Source organism: Sturnira hondurensis, unplaced genomic scaffold (assembly GCF_014824575.4).
Source record: "Sturnira hondurensis isolate 20B ecotype Veracruz unplaced genomic scaffold, ASM1482457v3 Scaffold0001872, whole genome shotgun sequence".
NCBI lineage: Eukaryota > Metazoa > Chordata > Mammalia > Chiroptera > Phyllostomidae > Sturnira > Sturnira hondurensis.
In genome coordinates, this window is record NW_028074503.1 from 24,726,134 (window position 1) to 24,747,849 (window position 21,716).

The 21,716-nt window shown below is 40.5% G+C and overlaps 1 protein-coding gene across 3 annotated transcripts in view; it reads left to right on the forward strand.

Moving 5' to 3' along the window:
• Positions 1 to 9,691: 9,691 nt before the first annotated feature.
• Positions 9,692 to 21,716, forward strand: part of SMAD4 (SMAD family member 4) — a 65,441-nt gene continuing 53,416 nt past the window's right edge. The window contains exon 1 of one of the 3 annotated variants that reach the window (XR_005064792.1): positions 9,692 to 10,068. The gene's annotated coding sequence lies outside the window, so the exon portion shown is untranslated. Of the gene's footprint in view, positions 10,069 to 10,271; positions 10,415 to 21,716 lie in introns of those variants that run through there. The other 2 variants (XM_037034373.1, XM_037034383.1) reach the window with 2 other exon arrangements.

Genomic DNA, 21,716 nt, shown 5'->3' on the forward strand with positions numbered 1-21,716 from the left:
CAACATAAAATATTACAAATTTTGATGAACTATTAAAATTAAAGCCTAGAATATTTTTAATTGGAATTAGGACTCAGAGTCAATTCTATTCCTGGTTTTCGTTTTTATGGATAGAAGCATGAAACACTTTCATCCATTCAACAAATATTTGTGCCACTAGCTACTCCAGGCACTCGGGATGCATCAGTAAACACTACAGATAAACCCTTGCACTCATGGAGGTCACATTCTAGAGAGGGTTGTAGACAATAAGCTATAAACATAACACGTTAAGTAAATTATAGGGCATATGAGAAGAGCTATGGGAAACGGCAGGGCAGGGTAAGGGGGATCTGGGGCATAAAGAGGGTTTAGAATGGGCTGTGGTTTTAACAAGGTCTGGGTGGGCCTCACTGAGAAGGTGACATTTGATAGACATGAGGTGAGGGAGTTAGTAATGCAGATGTCTGGGGGAAACACAAAGACCCTAACTTGGGAACGTGGCCAGTATCTTCCAGGACTGACAACAGAGGTCAGCAGGGCTGCAGAGAGTGACCCAGGAACACATGAACGATCGGGGCAGGGTGGTGGTGCAGATTTGTAGAACCCTATAGACTGTCGCTAAGGGCGTAGGCTTTGACTCTGAGTGAAATGAGCAGCTATGGGGGGATTTGAGCAGCGGAGGGACATGATCTTGTCACTGGAAAGGGAACAGGCCCCAAGCGGGTCTGCCTAGGGCTGGCAGGTAATGTGTGGGATCCCGACTTCATGTAGGAAGAGTTCACAACACGAGTCCACATGATTTTTAAAGCTGGGGACAGTGAAACAGGGGAGGGCCTAAGGTAGAAGCAGCAGCAGGAGAGCGCCCAGGCGGGGCTCTGCTTTGGCATCTACAAGTGTTACAGGAAAGAAGGGAGCCGCTCTGGGCTGGGAGAGCTCCCAGAGAAGTTCAAGTCACAGTGACGGGAGTGAGCCAGGGTGGATGGCTGTTAGCTCACTGAGAAGTCAGAGAAGAGGAGGCCTTGGACACAGGTTCAGGGAGTCAGGCTCGGAAGGGCTGTCGCTCGCTGCCCACTGCTCCCTGGTTGCAAGTCTTGTGCAGGCTCCTAGAATTTAGGAGAAAAAAAGAGAGAAAGGTGTGGATGTACTCCAGGGAGAGCCCTTGCTGGGTCTTTGTCTGATGGGTTCTTATCTGTTTTCTTTTTCTTAAAGATTTTATTTATTTATTTTTAGAGAGCAGGGGAGGGAGGGAGAAAGAGAGAGGAACATCAATATGTGGTTGTCTTTCGAATTCCCCCCACTGGGGACCTGGCTCACAACCCAAGCATGTGCCCTGAATGGGAATCGAACTGGTGACCCTTTGGTTCACACGGGCCTGCACTCAATCCACTAAGCCACATCAGCTGGGGGGCTCTCATCTGTTTGCTAACGAAAGGAATTTTAGGGGAGGTTTCAGGGGACGCTCTCAGTACAGTCGTCATCAGCTTTATGTTGATGTACCAAATGAGGTTTATTCCCCTGACTTCATCCATCCTTGGGTGTGGCTGGCACGAATGACACTGCATTGGATTTGTCAGCCCCTCAGTAGGGTGATTTAAGCTATGTATCCTCTGGTGGGAAGGATAAGTGTGAGCCATTTACTCTTACCTGTCCTGGTTAGGGAAGGTAGGATTTTGTGATTTACTAGATGGCTGTAAACTGCTCAGCCATTTAACCGGTCTCAGTTTCCCTGTTCCATTTGTCCTAGATGACTAACCTGTCTCAATCTGACATCTTTTAGGAGGGTCACTCTGGCTGACTGGCAGGACATAAGTTTGAGAGCCAGAAGAGCTTCTAGAAGACTCATCCCAGCATAAGATGATGGTGGCTCAGGCCAGGGGTATCAGCAGGTGAGGGATAGTCTAACTCTGGCCTGGGTGTGAGATGAGAAAGGAAGAGGGAGGTCCAGCATGACCCCAGGGGTTCGGGTCTGAGCAACTTGAGGAATGGACTTGTCATCAACCGAGGTAGGAGAGTCGGTGGACTGAACATGTTTGAGGAGGGATACTGTTCAGTTTGTGGCATGTTAAGTTTGAGGTGTGCAGTAGACTTGCTGGGTGTCAGAATCTGGAGTGTGGATGAGAGGTGTGAGCTGAAGATATAAATTAGGAGTTGTCGTCATATATCATGATATCACATATCTTAGATGTTGCTGAAAAATCAGGAGACTTGATGAGATCACAAGTAAATCAGCATAGATAGAAAAGAGAAGGAATCCAAGAAATGAGCCTTGGGCCATTACAAGGTTAAAAAATGGACGAAGAGATAGAATCAACAAGGAAGAAATGAGACAGGAAGGGAGGGACCAGTGATGAAGGAGAAAAACCAAGAGTCTGGTTAAAATAAAAAAAGGCGAATCAAAGGATTAGTTGTGTCAGCTCTTACAGACGGGTCAATTAAGAGAACTGAGACTAAATCGTTGAATTTAGGCAATGTGAAGTTCACTGCCGACCTCGATGAGAGTGGTTTCCATGGAGCGCTAAGGGTGAAAGCATAAATGGAATGGGTTTAACCTAGGGGGGGAGAGCGTCTCAGCTGAAAACCTAAAATATGCCCCTCGTAGCCAACTGTGTTGTTATGATTTGATTATGTGTGTATGCAGTCTTACTGTATCTTATTTGGCATGTTCTTAAGCTTTACATAAATGCGTCATGTGGCAGGTATTCTGCTGCCACAGAACGGGAGAAGTATAGAAAACTTTGAGAAGTTTGTAGCAAAGGAAGCAGAGAAATGGGGTAGTAGCTGACAGTGGAAGTGGATCAAAGAGAAGATTTTTTAAGATTGGAGAAATAACAGCTCATGGGAGTGACCCAGTAGAGAGCAAAACACTGATAATACAGAAAAGGGGGTATAATTGCTGGAGTGAGGGTGGTGATCTCTTAAGCAAGGTAAGTTTGGGATCTATTGCCTTAGCAGAGGGACTGGCTCTAGGAGCACGGAAAATTTACGCTGTACTGGAGGGAAAGGTGAAGAAGAGGTTATACATGCTGGTCTGTGGCTATGGGTAGATGATGTAGCAGGATTCTGTGACAGTTTTCATTTCATTGCTTCGATTTTTTTCCATGAGATAGGAAGCAAGGTTATTAACTGAGAATGAAGAGGGAAAGAGGTGTAGGTTGGAGGACAGAAAAGGTATGAAATTCAGAATGGAGGAGAGGAGCAGGATTCCTGGGCAGCACTAAGGGCCCACTGGAGGTTTCCAGTGATGAAATAAAAGTGAAAATAGTCAGTGTGATGTGGTTTTCTCTAGCCACGTTCAGGTGCATGGGTGCTGGTGTGGAGTGGGTAGAGAGCTGGCTTGAATCAGGACTGTGGTTTTGCTCAGGAAGCATGACAAAGGGGAGGGAGAGTAAGGGGTTTGAGAGTGTGTGTAAGGGAGTGAGTGTAATGACTGGCTATTGTAAGAATGGGAAGAAGTGGGTATGGGAGTTGAACTGTTGGAATTAGAGGGCTACAGGGGAATATGGAAATATGAAGTGGTGTTCAGAGTATGGCATGTTTGCAACTGTGAATATGAAGAAGTGGCTGAGTTAGGGGAGGACAAGATCCTTGGAGGAGAAGTCAAGGAACTGAGAGGTCAGGGTAATGAGAAAATCATCTAAGTACATACTATAACCACCTAGGATTGGGACAGAAGCAGTACTGGAGTGACTGATAGGAGCCAATGGTGAAAAAATGAAGGGGAATGAGAGTAAGATGAGGAACACGGGGTAACGAGATTTAAAGCTTCGGGTTAATAGGGAGGAGAGAGGAAGATGATCGGGAAGCAATGTTGAGGAGCAAGGAGGATGCCTACACACCTAGGCACAGTCTGAGGGGCTTACGATTAAAAATACAAGTTGCCACTAGTTGAGAGGAAGAAGGGGAAGCAGAGTCCCTGGTGTAAGTCCAGTTTCCTTTAGCAAGAAGGTGAAGGGAACCTGAAGCAAAATTCTGAGGGGAAGCTCATTGGTACTGTCATTTGCATAAATAGCTGTGGTGGATAGACTCTAATGTGGCCTCTCTGATCCCCACCTGCTGTTCATGCTCTCGTGTACTTTCCCTTGAGTAAGGGTAGGACTTGTGATTTGCTTCTGGCCAACACATGACACAAAGGTGACAGGATGCATGTGGTTACATGTAGGTGCTCATGTCATACAAGGCTGTAAACAATGTCTTATATTGAGACTCTCCCCATCTCCGGCTTTGAAGAACCCAGCTGCTATACTGTGAGCTTCACTATGGAGAGGGTCACATATCACAGAACTGAAGGAGCCAACAGTCAGCTAGAGGCTAAGGCCCTTGGGTCCTGCAGGGACCTGGATGCCACCAACAACCACATGAGCTTGGAAGCAGATCCTTCCCCAGTCAAGCGTCACTCTGAGATCTTGCAGGGGACCCAGCTAAGCCATGGGTGGACTCCTGACCCATAGAAACTGTGAGCCAATAAATCCATGCTGTTTTAGGTTACTGCGGTGATATTGCCTCATGGTAATAGATTAACTAATACAGAGGGAAATGAAGAAATTTAGTTGTAGCAATGTTATTCAATATTTTTAACCACAACTGAGGTTTATAAGAATCACATTGTTCTATCATCAAATCACCTACTTAGATCTGCCTTCAAATTTGTTCTCGGCATAGAACCAGAAACCACCTGACTTGCAAAAGAATTTATAACCATTTAATTCAGGTAGTTAACTTTCTTGGCACAAACAACAACTTCTGAACTGTCCCTTTGAATTTCCCTGGAGGTCTTTACATGTTGGGTCCATGCACTTTAATAATGGGTGAGAATTTTGACTTTTTTCTAAGATGGGAGAAGGTCAGAATTGAAAGGGGATGCTGTGTCTTCAGGTGCTTTCTGAATCTGAGAAATTTTAGAAAATAGCACAGATAGCAGTGGAAGATCTAGAAATGGATCCCCTTAAAACTAGACTTGGAAAGCCTTCCTGAACCCCAGGGGTAAGAAAACACCAGTGAAGATGAAAGTTTTAGAGGATTCCTGGCAGAAGAGGGGTGCGCGCAGGCTGTGATGGCAAGGACAGCATGAGGCGAGGGGTGGGGCACTGTGTGAAAGGGGGAACTCAAGAGTTTCTGGGCCAAAAAGTGTAAGAAGTAACTTTAACCAAGCTATTAACAATTGAATCTAAAAAACAAAATAAACATTCAAGCAGAACAAAAGCAAAATCATAGATACAGAAAACATTTTGATGGTTGTTAGATGGGGGGCATAGATAGGATGGGCCAAAAAGGTGAAGGGATTAAGATGTAGAAATTGGTAGTGACAGAATAGTCATGAGAATATAATACAGAATAGGGAACAGAGTAGCCTGAGGGAGTGGGGCAGTGCTGAGTGGAGGGGGACAAAGGGAGAAAAACTGGGCCAACTGTAATAGCATAGACAATGAAATATAATTTAAAAATTGCTCTTTTTTCTTCTTTAGATAGTAAAGTTTTCATTCACTCTCTAAGAGAGGAGAGGGGTACAGTGTGGAGAGATACACCAGCACTGAGGGGATGGGGGCTTTGAGCTTTTATTGGATTATAACTGGATTACAGAAGAGTGGGGAGGGGTTGCTGATGTGTGGCCTGTGGGCTATTCGGGGTGTTGCAACACAGGAGGTTTTGGGTGGTTTTGTATAGGCTGCAGTTTGCTCCAATGTTCTCTCTTGCCTGTGCCTGTGGTGGGACAGTTAGGCACGTTCTGTTCTTGCTTTCCAGTAATTTCCAGTCCTGGGGACATACACTCAGAAGAGTAAAATGGAAGTCACATTTAACAAGGTCATAGGCCTGTTCTGTAAATGGTGCCACAATAGCAAACAGGGCTGGCTTTAACCTTTCATTCACCCCTCTTGTTTCAAAATGAATTTATTCTTAATAACCTGGGCCAGTTTTGGTTTTGGGGAGTAGGGATGAAGGTCTCTTCTTCTGTAACTACTTCAGGCAGGCTAGGGATGTAGAACTGCTCCTGCCTGTGGGTCTGAATATGGGTCAGTAAGGGGAAGAGGGTGGAATCGGAAAGCAAGAGCTGTAGCTGAATACAGTTTGTGGAGGGAATCTTCCAGAGCCTGGATGGGCCACTGAATGAAGAATATGAGATATTTGAGGAGACGTGGCCTAAAAATAAAAATAAAGAAAAAGGCTGCTATAGATTGTCCTAGTAAGGGAGTTAGCCAGGAACACCAGGACCAGATATTGGCCTTAAAATCCCAAAAAGGGAGAGGCATTGTAGTAGGTAAATTCTGTATGGCTGACACTGCACGAGTAGTTCTCAATAATTCCAAGTCAAAGAATGAAAGAAAAAAATGAAACATTAGCTTGGAAGAAAACTAGAAAAATTAGGATTCAGTTTGTAAGTGACAACTGAACATTGTGATTTCCATTGGAACACAATTTCCCTAAAATCACCCTCATTTTATCAAAGAGACTACAATAAGTCCAGTTTCAATTTGGCCAGATTATTTGCATGAACACAACAAGAATATGAATTGATCATATAGCCTCTTTCAAATCTGCTTTGCTGGAATTTTCACAAAGAACCTTCAGACTGAGCTTTAGTCAGCCCTTCAGGACACATAAGCCAAGCCACACAATTGCCATATGTCTTTGCCTGCCATACCTATAGGTTTGGGTGGATTCCTCAAGTTCTTGAGGTCTCCAAAATATCTTTACATTCTTTTCTTGCCATCTTTCAGGAACGCAGCCTTTGTTCCTTACATGCAACGACTGCCATGAACCACGTGACAAAGCAAAGTATAAGGCCATTTCTCCAAGGGGTCTTATTGGCTTCAAAATTCAATCTTAATTCCTTAAAGCTTTCTGGTGACATCCAGAGTCCAGACATGACCCTTTTGATCATGACATCCAGATAAAGACTTGGTTAATAAAACCACATTTGGAAACTGGTGCTACTATAAAGAGTACAGATTCATATTGGGTTTGCACAAATAAAGATATTGCCATGAAAATAATACTCACTCATTAAAAGTTGCCAAATTCTGAAGGAGTTAGGTAGGAAGAAAAAAGTAAATGTTTCAATATTGCTTATGAGTGTAAAATTTGCAAATGGTACTAGGGGAAAAAAGCAAGTTTCATTATATCTGGAAAACAAAAAGATTTAAAATTAGTGTGTTTTGAACAAAGTCATAAAAATAACAATTATCTTTAGTTCATTTAGTTCAACCAATTTTGTTTTTCTTGATTATTTGCCAACCAATTTTGTTTTTCTTGATTATTTGCCAGTATTTTCATGAATCCAGTTATTTCTTAGGATTTTATAAATCTTTACTTTAAAGATATGACCTGCTTAGATACCTGTAATTTAGAGTAAGTCAGAGTCCTTTTCATAAACCTATCAAAGATATACTTCCAAATGCATTAAACGACTGTTTATAAATGACCAAATTTAAAATAATGTGGTTGTAGATTTGACTAAAATGCAATTGACAAAGAAGTTTTTTGTAAGATATAATATTTCGAGATAACAATATCTTTTTTTTTAAAGATTTTATTTATTTATCTTTAGAGGGGAAGGAGAGAGGGAGAGAAACATCAATGTATGGTTGCCTTTTGTGCGTCCCCTGCTGGGAGTTGGCCTGCAGGGAACTGGACTACAACCCAGGCATGTGCCCTGACTGGGAATCGAACCGCAATCCTCTGGTTCACAGGCCCGCGCTCAATCCACTGAGCTACACCAGCCAGGGCTCGAGATAACAATATCTTGATAATTACTATGAAATAACATAAAAGAAAAATATAAAGCCCATATTTTTAGATTTAACACATAATCTTAATATATGTAAAGACCAAATAGTATGTAAGGTTTTAAAATGCTGTATAGGGCTTATTGGAAGTGTGCATTGAGCACTGAAAACAATTTATAAATTCCCAATGTGTGGGTCACAAATACCCAGAGTACCACTGCTTGATGTCCTTGGAGGGATCTATCAATCTTGACTTCTCCAGTGTCATTGACAGGGCACCTGTTACCCCTGAGAGCTGCCTGTTTGAACTTGACTCTGAATCTTTGCAAGTTCCTCCCTGGGGCAGAGTGAAATTTCAAGAAAAACTATTTTGATAAAAATATATGTATATAAATAAAATAGTTATTATTATTTTGTTTAGAAAAGTTTTCCATGTAATTTTGAGCATATTAAATAGGCCTAATTAGTTAGAAAACTTCTCTTTCTTAAGGAGAGAGAACAAATCCTCGACATATTCCAGGGGCCCATTGGAATAACCCAAAGTCATTTTTCAGTTTTTAAAACTTAAACTTTGGGAAGGTTGTCAAATATACTTAACCAAAAGATTATAATATAAATTTTTCTAAAATAATACATTTTTTGGTAATAACCTTAAAAGACATTACTCAAAGTTAAAACTGGTTTTAATATTAAAAATTTTGTCTATAACATAGGATTCTGCTTAATTTATTTAAGTACTTCATATCTTTAGGCCCATAAAATATTACACACTAATTATGCCATCTGGAGGCAGGAAAAATACACAAACACATATCAAGTAAAGACCACACACATGAAGACTGAACACAAAACGATTATGCACATAATTTGAATTACTAATTACTGTACAGAAAGCGTAAGATTTCCCTAATTTGCTTTCAACAACTTTTAAGAAGACTAGAAAGGGGATGGAAGGTTCTAAATGCCAAGCAAGAAGACCTGTTGAGACTCTCCTTAAAAGCTTTAGAGACTGTTAATGAGTAGTGAAAAGGAAATAAAAGTTTCGGCTCCAAGGAACTGAGCAGCAGGAAAGAACCTGGGCAGGGCTGCTTTGGCTCCCTGAAAGGTCAGAAACCTGGTAACAGTAGTTATATTCTCCAGATGGAAAAGAAATAACTTTAGAAGAGCGTATTTTCTGGTTGGTGGAAATTATATTTATATATCTTTAGTATGTATTTTCTGAAACTTTTTAAATATAAAAGAAGTACATGCTTCCTGTAAAAATTTCAAATAGAAGTGTAAAGTCCACAGCAGAGTTTACACCTTTTCCTACTCAACAGGTACCTAGTTAACAGCTGTGTTGTAGATCCTCAAATGTCCCTTTCAACTCTGAGATTCTGCCTAAATCTCTTCCAACAAGAACCACTGACTTTTATAAACACCTAGCCAGTCTCTCAAATGTGTGATTCCTTCACTACCCTGTGCATCTCTTTAACTCAAGGGGGAGTCTCGCGAATTTAAAAACCGTTGAATCTAGTGATCTAGGGCTGGTACAAAGGGAAGGAAAGGGCAGTCATTGGCAGTTTCTTCTCAAAGTAAACCGCTAGCTGTTAGAATTTAATTTTTGTGCCTACAGAGGTCCTCAAAAACAAGGCCCGGCTTATCGCTATTTATAAACTCTTACTGGCAGTCCATTCTACGCCGAAGTCTCCAGCGCTGCTTGCGTACACTTTTTTGGAAAGGGATGCCAATTTCTCTTGCGACCACACCGTCCAAGCGGCCTTGTAGAGCCCTTCGGGACCCCAAGCTGAGACTCTGGGCGGCGCACCCACTGGTGCTCTCCGCAGGCGCCTGCGCAGAGCGACCCTCCTGTCACTCCGGGGCAGGAGGCGGGGGCAGCCGGGAGAAAGGAAAACTGCGGTGGAAACAGGGCCAAACCCTGAAATTACCCGGATGTGGTCTGCGCGCGCGCATGCTCAGTGTCCTCCCGACAAGTTGGCAGCAACACCTCGGCCCTGATCGTCGTCGCTACTGCGGTAACGGAGCGGCTTGGGTGGCGGAGCCTGCATTCGCACCCTCCCGCTCTTCTCTGGAGGCCCTTCCCACCTTCCCCCTCCGCTCTGCGGCCTCCCAGAGGACTGGAGTGGGTGAGGGGAACCGGGCGCCCCCGAGAGAGAGGTGCCCCCGCGGTGGGGCGGTCCGGGAGCTCGAGGCGGCCCGGCCCGCCCGGGCAGCGGCGCGGAGCCGAGGAAGGGCGGCCTGGCCCGGACGCCTTGGGGCGGGGGCAGAGGAGCGCTCCGGGCAGCCGGGGGAGCGACAGGCCCGGTGCCCTCTCGGACTAACCCCGGCGGGAGAGCGAACTCCCCTCGCCATCGCCCGCGCCCAGGTAACGAGCCATCTCCCCTCCCCTTCCCTTGGCCCGGTCCTCGAACCCCTCCCGCGGCTTCCCTGCCCGGGGCGGGCTCCCCGCAGCAGCAGCAGTGGGGAGTGCACGGGTGGCCAGCAGTCCCCGTGGAGAGCCAGAGTGGTCCCTTACCGGGCTGCTGCGCTCCGGCGTAGGTCCTCCCATCCCTAGCTCCCGTCACAGTTTGTCGCAGAATGGAGTTAAACTCGAAGAGGGACTCCCGCCGAGGCGCCGCTCCTCTTTGTTGTTCCTGAGTAGTTTCACTGTCCGCTGGGGCCAACTCCCTGGGTCTGCTGCAGAGGTTGCCTTAGGTGGCTAAACGCAAGTTGTAAGTGGTTTGTGTTCATTTCTTTTCTCAAGCAAATTTTTGTTTACTCTTTGTCCCTTATTTTTTTTCTTGGTTGTGTCATTCTAGTTTATGTTCTGGCTTTGATTTGTTTACTTGCATTTCGAATACTGTGGATGATGGCGGCATGCAGGAAACAATCTTAGCACCTGACCATACCTCCCCCAGTCCTTAATAAAAAATAAAAGACATAGTGTACCTTATTGCTCAGGACTCCAAATACTGGGTGTGAAATTGGTGGAGAATGGAGGGCTGTGGCTCCACCCCTTCCCCAAGCTGGATTTTCAAAGAAATGGGTGTGTTTAGTTAACATGAAGGTTTCTTTGTGGTTTTTAAAAAATGCTATTGAAGGTTTCTTTGTGGGTTTTAAAAATGCTGTTGAAAGTTGGTAGTTATTTTTCCCCTGAAAACGCAGTAAATTTTTTAAGCAAATAATTTGTTATTTATTTATTTTGAATTTAGTTTCTTAATTCCTTGAGTTTTTGCACCATAGTTTAAGGTGAAACTGCTGGTGATACTTAGGAATAATAAATATGAGATAATATGGAATCAACTTAATTACTCCGAATTGACTTTCAAAAGGGTTGTAGTCTTGGTCAATTTTTGTTTAACAACCTTTGTCTTTTGATAGAATTAGCATTCTTCTAGTCTCAGTAGCTGTTTGTCCAGGTGTTTAAAAAGTAGGTTGAGTACTTTTCTTAATAGAAAATACATACTTTCATAAAGTAATATTATTTGGAACGTTGCATTTGAACAATTTTTATTGTGGATTTTATAAATTGCCTTTGCCATGTTGCAAAAAACTAAATATATTTCAGTTGAAACATAGCATACAAAGTTCTAGCATGTACCCTTTCTTTTTTGCCAAGGATTTACTCTTTTGGAAAGTTAGAACGTGATATACCAAGTTGTAAATGATTACTATAATTAACATTTAAAGGTATGGTTTCTTATTAATGACTCTTTGATAATGTCATGGTTTTTGATTTTCGTTATTTGGTCTTATTACAGAACAGATGTAATATAATACAGTCAGGGCAAGCCTTTAAGATTTGGAGTATCTTCAGGTCTAAAAGTGGTGATGAATTATGTAGGTTTAAGTTGGAGTTAAACTAAGCTTTCTAGACAAAATTGATACGCCATTTTGTGAGTGTATTAATAGAAGTGGCCTTTGCTTTCTAGGTTTTTGGGAAGGTTGCTTTAAAAGAGGTATTGCATCTTGTTTTATTTTTGAAGTGGGAGTGCCTAAGTAGAAACTTCTGTTTAGCTAAGTGCCTTCATTTTAAATCTTGAGCTTGGGGAAAAAAACCCCTTCAAATCGGTTTCAGGTTTAATGAAAATTTGTGTTGAGAAAGTAACTGAAATTTTTCATGATAAGTTTAATGTGGATCATTGGCCTTTTTTGATAGCTTTGCAACTTGAAGCAATTCTGCTTATACTAGGAAGCAGCAAATTTTTGTAAAAACCTATGCTTCACTTTCTTAAAGTACATTTTTAGTTGAGCTATTTTTTCATTTGTGTGTGAATTCTCATACTCTTGCGCGTGCGCTTGCCTTCTCTCTCTCTCTCTCTCTCTCTCTCTCTCTCTCTTTGGCATATCCCTTCAGATTCCAACCCCTCAAAGAACAAGTATAAAACTAATTTGTGCTGCCCAGTCACACTCCAGCTCTCCGGCTTGAAAGCTGTTTCTCCTGAGTGAGTCGGTGTTATAGTAGCACCATTAGGCACTGTTCTAATTGAGCTCTGAGTTGTTGAGGCTTGTACTAGGGCGGTTAACCTTGCAGGTCAGCTTTGTTCATTATATTTAAAATGTATATTTAGTTTTGCCTAAATTTTGCCTCTTGGTAAGAACATATATTATTTTTCTTATGTTGAAACCTTTTATTTTATTCTCTTCAGCTCATTACTTTTTTCATTTTCATTTGGTGATTTTAGAGTGATTTTTTAAAAATGTTAATCGTTTCAGTGCTCATTGTATGTGTTTGGATATCTTTTTCTTTCCCCCCCTAAAGATTGTGTAGTGAGGGAGTGTTTTTTTTTTTTTTTTTTGCTTAAGTGATGATTAAAGGTGACTCTCAGTTTATGTTTAATCATGTATAAAATTGATCTGTTTCAATGATTTCATTATTTTCTACATTAAATGAAAGTTAAAGGTTAGCATACACAATTTAAATAATTTTTGTTAAATTATCAAATTTTGAGCTTTTTGCTCAACAGTTAATGAAGATTCGATTTTAAAAAGAGAAATTCAAACAGTTAACAAGTATGTCTAAATAGTCATTTGAATGGCTTTCAGTGTATACTGTTTGCATCATAATATGCCAAAACATATGTTTGATAATGGGTCACATTTGGAAGTTTTAGAATTTTTAAAATTCTAAAATGTGTAATTCTGGTGATGGGAAATGTGACTGAATTTCTGTTTCTCAGGAACAAGGTATTTTGGGTTGTGTCACTTTCACACTATTACGCGGTGTGATTGGCATCCAGGAAAATTTATTTTAATCATGGGAGTGGATAAAAATGAGGGCAGTGCTTACCTATGTAAAACTAGGATAATAGGCGATCAGGATCTTACAATTTAAGTCTTGATTATTTGCTATTGCAAATTATATCATAGGTAAGCTAGAAAGCTACGAGAGGCCGATTACAGCTAGTTTCTTTTACTGCATCTTAAAAATTTTTTTAAAGGAAGATAAGAGTTATTTATTTATTTATTTATTTTAAAGATTTTATTTATCATTAGAGGGGAAGGGAAGGAGAGAGGGAGAGAAATATCAATGTATGGTTGCCTCTCGTGTGTCCCCTGCTGGGAACTGGCGTGCAACCCAGGCATGTGCCCTGACTGGGAATTGAACCGCGATTCTCTGGTTTGCAGGCCCGCACTCAATCCACTGAGCTACTCCAGCCAGGGCTAAAAAATTTTTACTTATTGATTTGAGAGAGAGAGAAAGATAGAAACAGACATAGACAGACATCAGTTTGTTGTTCCAATTATTTATGCAGCATATTGTGTACATGCTCTGACCAGAGATCGAACTTGCATCCTTGGCATATTGGGATGATGCTCTAACCAACTACTACCGGCCAGGGCCTTAATTTCAAATTGGTGATAATTGTAAATGCCTTAGAAGTCAAGAACTATACTTTAGTGATTACATTTTATTTTATTTTTAAGAAGATTTTGTTTATTTACTTTTAGAGACAGGGGAAGGGAGGGAAAGAGAGGGAGAGACGCATCAATGTGTGGCTGCCTCTCATGCACCTTCCACTGGGGACCTGGTCCACAACTCTGGCATGTGCCCTGACTGGGAATTGAACTGGTGACCCTTTGGTTCAAAGGCCGGTGTTCAATCCACCAAGCCACACCAGTCAGGGCTTAGTGTTTACATTTTAAATGAAAATTGTTTTCAATCTGGAGAATTTATAATTGTGTTGGGTTCATCTTTTTAATAGTTATTTTTTTATTCCCTAGGTTTAGGGCAGTGGTTCTCAACCTTGGCTGCACTTTGAAATTTGTTGGGGAGCTTTTGGGTCCCACCCCCAGAAATAGTGATTCATTTGGCTTGGGGTATAGCCACATCAGAGTTGTGAAGTGGTTGAGCTATTAGGGTCCTCTAACTCTTTAAAAATTTTCACTTGTGTTAACTTTACAGTTTTTAATACAGTGATATACGTATGCACAATATAATCATCTCACATCTAACTTAATGGGTCCCTGAAAGATATTGCCATGTATGTTTTGCTTCCAAGTCTGTTCCTTCTCTCCTTTATTTTCTCCTTTTTATTTTCAATTCGTTTGAACTGTCTGATGGCAAGTTTTAGGGCGCTGTTGGTGTACTAGTATCACTATCCTAACTAGAACATTGATGTCTTAAAGTGCTCTCTAAAATAAAGTGCTTACTTGAGCTCCTTTTAGAGGAGCTTACTTTGGCACTTTATTTAGATGCCAAAATTAACACGTAAACTCCCAAAGGAACTTGGTTGTCATAGGGGGTAGTCTGTTTGGAAAATATAAAATATTCTAGGTACCAATTAACTGGCCACTTCATTGGTTCCTGAGATGCAAGTTGCATTGATTTAGCTTTTTTTGAAAAAACGTTTTATTCATTCCATTTTAGAGAGGGGGAAATGAAAGAGAGGGAGAGAAACGTTAATGTGAGAAATATCCATTGGATGGCTCTCGCATGCCCCCAACTGGGGACCTGGCATGAAATTCAGGCATATGCTCTGACTGGGAATCGAACTGGTGAACACTTGGTTTGCTGGACGACACCTAACCCACTGAGCCACACCAGTCAGGGTCACATGGATTTAGCTTTTGCTGTCAGGGTTTAACTTAAATACTGTGAGAAAGTTGCCCAACAAGCCCAACTAGTTGGTGACCTTTAGAGATCACTTATGCTTATAGCTTCAGTTCTCCATCTATATTTCCTGAAGTGCCGGTTTAAGAACAGTTACATCTCTGTCTCTGGAAGAGTTATTTAAAAAAGAATAAAACAAAATATTCTTTTTTTCCTTCTCATGCCCCATCCCAACACACACAGATTCAGAATTGGGAATAGAGTAGAGGAGGCATGGAAATCTGTATATAAAAAAAGTACCTCTTTATTTTAAAGACTTTGGATATTTTAGTATGCTTATCCTATTCTTCATTTGTTTTAATACAGTATAGGGCTTTATTTTACAATCATTGGTGCACTGGAGTAATTTACTTAAAATTCATCAAACCTTAATTTGCATGTTTAAAATGCAAATCTTATTTATGATTTGAATAAAAAGATTGCTACTGAATATTTGTCTCGTAGGAAGGTATGTATGTCTTCTGTATCTTAATGCGGATGAATGTATATGCAATTCATTTTTTTCAAGTCTAATATGTTTGTAAATGTAAAACTGAATTAAGGATATGTATTTAAGGATACTACTGGTGAATTCTAGAGCATTTGATATCAATAGATGGCAAGTCATTGTAATTCAGTCGTCTAGAGGAAGGATGATTAGAAGTAGTACTTAATGGAGTAAGATAAACCAGGAGAGAGAGAGACAGACAGACAGAGAGACATACATCAATGTGAGAGAAACCTTAGTTGGTTGCCTCCTGTAGGTGCCCCGACTGGGATCAGTTTTGGTTTCTAGAACCACATTCCAACCGACTGAGCCACTCAGCCAAGGCTAAACTAGCTGCTTTTTGAATGGGACACTACTTTCATCTTTACATGAAAGAATGACTGATAAACCATACTTACACAGATGTGGATATTTGGCAGGTATGTCCTTGAAAATGAGTGAAGAGATTAGTGGTGACATTAAGGTATGTGATTAAAAATATATATATAAAATAAGAAAATGTTTCAACATTTGGAAGATCTGTATAACTCATTAAACTAAGGTTTTTCCATATGACCAATGCATGATGTTATAAAAGCATACACAGGTAGGAGATTCTTTCAAAATATAATATAGACCAATGGATTTTTAAAAAACACAGCCAAAAAGTTCACTGATAGGGATTCAGATTTCACATTGCAACTAACCTTTAAGAATTGCCCTTTGTTGCATTTGATGTTAAATAAACGTTGAATACCTATTATCTTAAAAGGCCATTAAAATATTCCAATTACTTATTTGTCCAATGCACATTTTCTTTCTTTTTTAATGTATTTTTTACTTTTAGCCCTTCATTTAGCAATAGGCTTTAAAAAAAAATCCTCACCTGAGGACATGCTTATTGATTTTAGAGTGAAGGGAAGGGAGGGAGAAAAACATCGATGTGAGAGAGAGAGACACACACACACACACACCTCAGTCAGCTCAGCTGCCTCTCACATGTGCCCCAAGCAGGGACTGAATCCACAACCCAGGCGTGAGCCCTGCTGGGAATCGAACCTGTGACCTTTCAGGTTGCAGGACGACTCTCCAAACAACTGAGCCACACTGGCCAGGGCCATACTTTCTTCATATACTCTAACCAAAACAACATATCACAACAGATTGAATGCAGAAGCAGATGGCAGTCCAACTACCTTCTGTTAAGCTAGACATGAAAGAAATTTGCAAAAATGGGAGACAAAAATCACTCTGAATACCAACTTCTTTGTGTGTTTTAGAAAATAGTTGTTTTTTTATGACATATATTAATACCCAATGGGATTATTGTTATTTTAAATTGATTTAATTAATATGTAAACATTTTTTAGTTTTAATTTGTAATATGGTAAGTGTCAGTAGATGTAACTCACATAAACAAAGGCTGTTTGGAATTCTCAATAGTTAGGAATGTAAATAAGGGAACCTGAGACTAGATAGTTAGACAACTTCTATTTTAAAGTAACTAGTTATGGCTCCTTAAAATGGAATAGGCACACTGAGACAAATACGGCCCAAATAAAAGAACACATCAGAACTCCAGGAAAGAACTAAGTGATGAGATAGGCAACCTAGCAGATGCAAAGTTCAAAACCACTGGTAATCAGTATGCCTACAGAACTGATTGAGTTTAGTCGCAAAATGAAGGAAGAAATGAAGGCTATGTAAAGTGAAATAAAGGAAAATATATTGGGAATCAACAGTGAAGGGAAGGAAACTGGGACTCAAATCAACCATTTGGAGCAGAAGGAAGAAATAAACATCCAACCAGAATGGAATGAAGAAACAAGTATTCAGAGAGTGAGGAGAGGCTGAGAAATCCCTGGCACAACTTCAAATGTTCCAACATCTGANAACTGAGCCACACTGGCCAGGGCCATACTTTCTTCATATACTCTAACCAAAACAACATATCACAACAGATTGAATGCAGAAGCAGATGGCAGTCCAACTACCTTCTGTTAAGCTAGACATGAAAGAAATTTGCAAAAATGGGAGACAAAAATCACTCTGAATACCAACTTCTTTGTGTGTTTTAGAAAATAGTTGTTTTTTTATGACATATATTAATACCCAATGGGATTATTGTTATTTTAAATTGATTTAATTAATATGTAAACATTTTTTAGTTTTAATTTGTAATATGGTAAGTGTCAGTAGATGTAACTCACATAAACAAAGGCTGTTTGGAATTCTCAATAGTTAGGAATGTAAATAAGGGAACCTGAGACTAGATAGTTAGACAACTTCTATTTTAAAGTAACTAGTTATGGCTCCTTAAAATGGAATAGGCACACTGAGACAAATACGGCCCAAATAAAAGAACACATCAGAACTCCAGGAAAGAACTAAGTGATGAGATAGGCAACCTAGCAGATGCAAAGTTCAAAACCACTGGTAATCAGTATGCCTACAGAACTGATTGAGTTTAGTCGCAAAATGAAGGAAGAAATGAAGGCTATGTAAAGTGAAATAAAGGAAAATATATTGGGAATCAACAGTGAAGGGAAGGAAACTGGGACTCAAATCAACCATTTGGAGCAGAAGGAAGAAATAAACATCCAACCAGAATGGAATGAAGAAACAAGTATTCAGAGAGTGAGGAGAGGCTGAGAAATCCCTGGCACAACTTCAAATGTTCCAACATCTGAATCATAAGGGTGCCAGATAGAGAAGAGGAAGAGCAAGAAGCTGAAAACTTACTTAAAAACATAATGAAAGAAGACTTCCCCAGTTTGGCATAGGAAATAGACTTCCAGGAAGTCCAGGAATCCCAGAGAGTCCCAAAGAAATTGGCCCAGAAAGGAATACACCAAGGCACATTATCATTAAGTTACCTAAAATTAAAGATAGGGAGAGAATCTTAAAAGCAGCAAGAGAAAAGGAGACAGTTACCTGCAAAGGAGTTCCCATAAGACTATCAGCTGATTTCTCAAACCTTACAGGCAAGAAGGGGCTAGAGAGAAGTATTTGAAGTCATGAAAGGCAAGGACCTACAGCCGAGATTACTTCATCCAGCAAAGCTATCATTTAGAATGAAAGGGCAGATAAAGTGCTTCCCAGATAAGGTCAAGTTAAAGGAGTTCATCATTACCAAGAACTTACTGTGTGAAATGTTAAAGAGACTTATCTAAGAAAAAGAAGATCAAAAACTATGAATAATAAAATGACAGCAAACTCACAGCTATCAACAACTGAACCTACAAAAATGAAAACAAAAACTAAGCAAACAGCTAGAAGAGGAACAGAATCAGAGAAATGGAGATCATGTGGAGGGTTATCAGTGGGGAGGGGAAGAATGGGGGAAAAGGTACAGAGAATGAGAAACATAATTGGTAGGCAGAAAATAGGGGGAGGTTAAGAATAGTATAGGAAACAGAAGCCAAAGAACTTACATGTACAACTCATGGACATGAACTAGTAGGGTGGGAATGCTGGAGGTACAGGGAGAGAAGGTACAGGGAGAAGGGGGATAAAGGGGTGAAAATAGGAACAACTGTAATAGCATAATCAATAAAATATACTTTAAAGAAAGTAACTTAGTTATTGCCCTGGTTGGGTAGCTTCAGTTGGTTAGGCATTGTCCTGATATGTCAAGTTGCAGGTTTGATCTCTGGTCAGGGCACATACAGGAAGCAACCAATGAATGCATAAATAAGTGGAACAACAAATCGATGTTTCTCTCTCTAAATTGATAAAGAAGAGTAACTAGTTACGTAGTTATTTGTATTACTGACTAGATAGATTACTGCTTGGTTCCATTGTTTATGTGGTTTGTATTATATTACTGCCATTTCTGAGAGTATTACTAATTTTGTTCAGTTATTACATATTGGGAAACATTTAGAAGTCAAATTTAAGTAAAAAGAAATTTCATTGGCTTGGTCTGGAAATACAGCTGGCCTCAGAGTGCTGGATCCGTGTCACAACCAGCCAGTATCTTCAGAACTCCATCTCTTGGCTTTGGTTTCACTTCTTTTAGTTTAAATCTTACTGAGGCTCCTGTGTAACTCCTCCCAGCTTCAGGTCCAGTGGAGAGCCTTTTTTTTTTCCCCTTCTGCAGTTCCACCATAAGTCCTCGAGCTGTGTCATTGGCCTGTCTTTGGTCCAGTCCTGTCTTTGAAACCACTGATATGGCAAGGCAGTGACATTGGTTAGTCAGGCTGGGGATTGTTTCACCTGCCCAGATGGGGAGATTCTCCTTAGAACATCAAATTGCTGTTACAGAAGGGGAAATACATGCTGGCAGGAGAAAAACAGATGGGCTTGGTTGATTCTTCTTTTAACAATCTCTATAACTTATTAAGAGCATGATAATTTTAAAATAAGATTATTTAAGGTGAAGCTGGTATACCACTATTACATTTACTTATTTATTTTAATTTTTGTTAAATTTATTGGGTGACACTGGTTAATAAAATTCTAGATTTCAGTTGTACAGTTGTGTAATACTTCATCTGTATATTGTGTGTTCACCACACAGAGCTGTCACCGTTTATTGCCCCTTCACTCTCTTCGATGTCCCCCTAACCCCTCTCCCTTTGGCAGTCACCATACTGTTACAGTACGACATTTCAGTCTAAGACCTGTGGGTAAACAAGCACAACTCTAAATTTGTTTTTGTAGTTCATCTTAAAAGTCATTACAAAAGCATTCTGATTGTATTATTCCCATCTCAGGTTTTTATCATTATTAATACCTGTGTGTATAATCCTTTGTGTTTTGGAGGTTCTCAGCTGCCCTCAGTGTGACGAACCTCAACTCCTGGATGTTCCTGTTCAGGATCTAGGCTACAGCCTGTGTTGCAGCCTGTTGGACTAAGCCCGTGCACCCTTTTCCTCCTGCCTGTAAGCCTGTGATTAGAATTTCTTCCTAGTGCTGCTTCACCAGGTCAGGCTTTTAAAAATTAGCTTAGCACTTTTCTCAAATATTCCCATATTAATAGTTTCCTGATCATTAATCAATAAACTAGAAAATACCTGTAACTCCTAGAAAATATATATAATGTTTGTTTCATGTATAATACAGCCAATAATTCAAAAGTAAACAGATATCTGAGAAATAAAAACATGTAAACATTGATTAACTAAAGTTTATGAATTCCATGAGAGCCCTTTAGGCCAGCACTCAGACTTTTTAGTATTAGAGGGTAACTGAATTAGCTTGGTTATCTGACTTTGTAGTCCCTGGAGTAGCTGTTAGACCTGCGGTCAACATCAGGTGACAGTAGTTTTAAAACAAGGTTAGAGACAAACACATGACTGATAGATAGGTGATTGGTAGATAGATAGATAGATAGATAAAAGAAGAAGACTTTGTCCCTTTTACTGACGTTCTGCCTCCTGCTGCCCTTGTCACCTTGATATTATTTGTTCTGTCACAGTGACTTTATCTAATACCTACCTGTATGTTAGAGACTTTAGATAGGCTTTTCTCTACTGAGCTCTTTAAAACATAGCATACTTCTTAAATTTTATTCTGTCATCATTGAATTAACTTACCTAGGAGATGGGACATCTTTTTTTTTTTTTTTTTTTTTTAAGATTTTTGATTTATTTATCTTAGAGAAGAAGGGAAGGAGAGGAGGAAAGAAATATCAATGTATGGTTGCTTCTCGTGAGTCCCCTGCTAGGAACTGGCCTGCAGCCCAGGCATGTGCCCTGACTGGGAATCGAACCGGGATCGTGTGGTTTGTAGGCCCGCGCTCAATCCACTGAGCTATGCCAGCCAGGGCAATGGGACATCTTTTGAGTGACCCTTCTTTACATCCCTTATTCTTAGTTGATTAAAACGTGGTAGGTTCTACCTAGAAATATTTCATTGGTTCCTTCTTTGTTTTCATTGCCCATGCCTCTAATCCAGGCCCTGTCACTCTTCTGTCTCCTAACTACTGTTCCGCTTTCAAAAGCTGTTCTTTATCCTCTCACTGTAGTTTTTCTAATGGATATCTAATGCTGTTGTTTCTCCCCCCTTTCCTATCATAAACCTACTATAGACAAAACATCTGTACTCTTATCCCTCTGCTTTTCCTTGTGATTTTCCTTAAATCTGGCAAATTCTTATTCACAGGTGGTATGGTTCCACCAATAATCGGATGGCTCCCTTTTGGCACGTAGTAATAGTGCACTTCTGTCTCCCTCCCCCACTTGAAAATAGGCATGGTCCAGGGTTTCTCAGACTTGGCACTACTGACATTTTGGGCTGGATAAATTTTTGTTTTGGGGAACTGTCCTCTGCATTGAAGGATGTTTGGCAGCAGCCTTGGCCTTTACCCACTATTTGCCAGTAGTGCTCTGCCTCCCACTGCCCCATTCCAATTGTGAAAATAAAAAATGTCTTCGGACATTGCCAAATGTCCCCTGCGTGACGAAGTTGCTCTGGTTAAGAACCACTGACACGGCCATATGACTTTGGC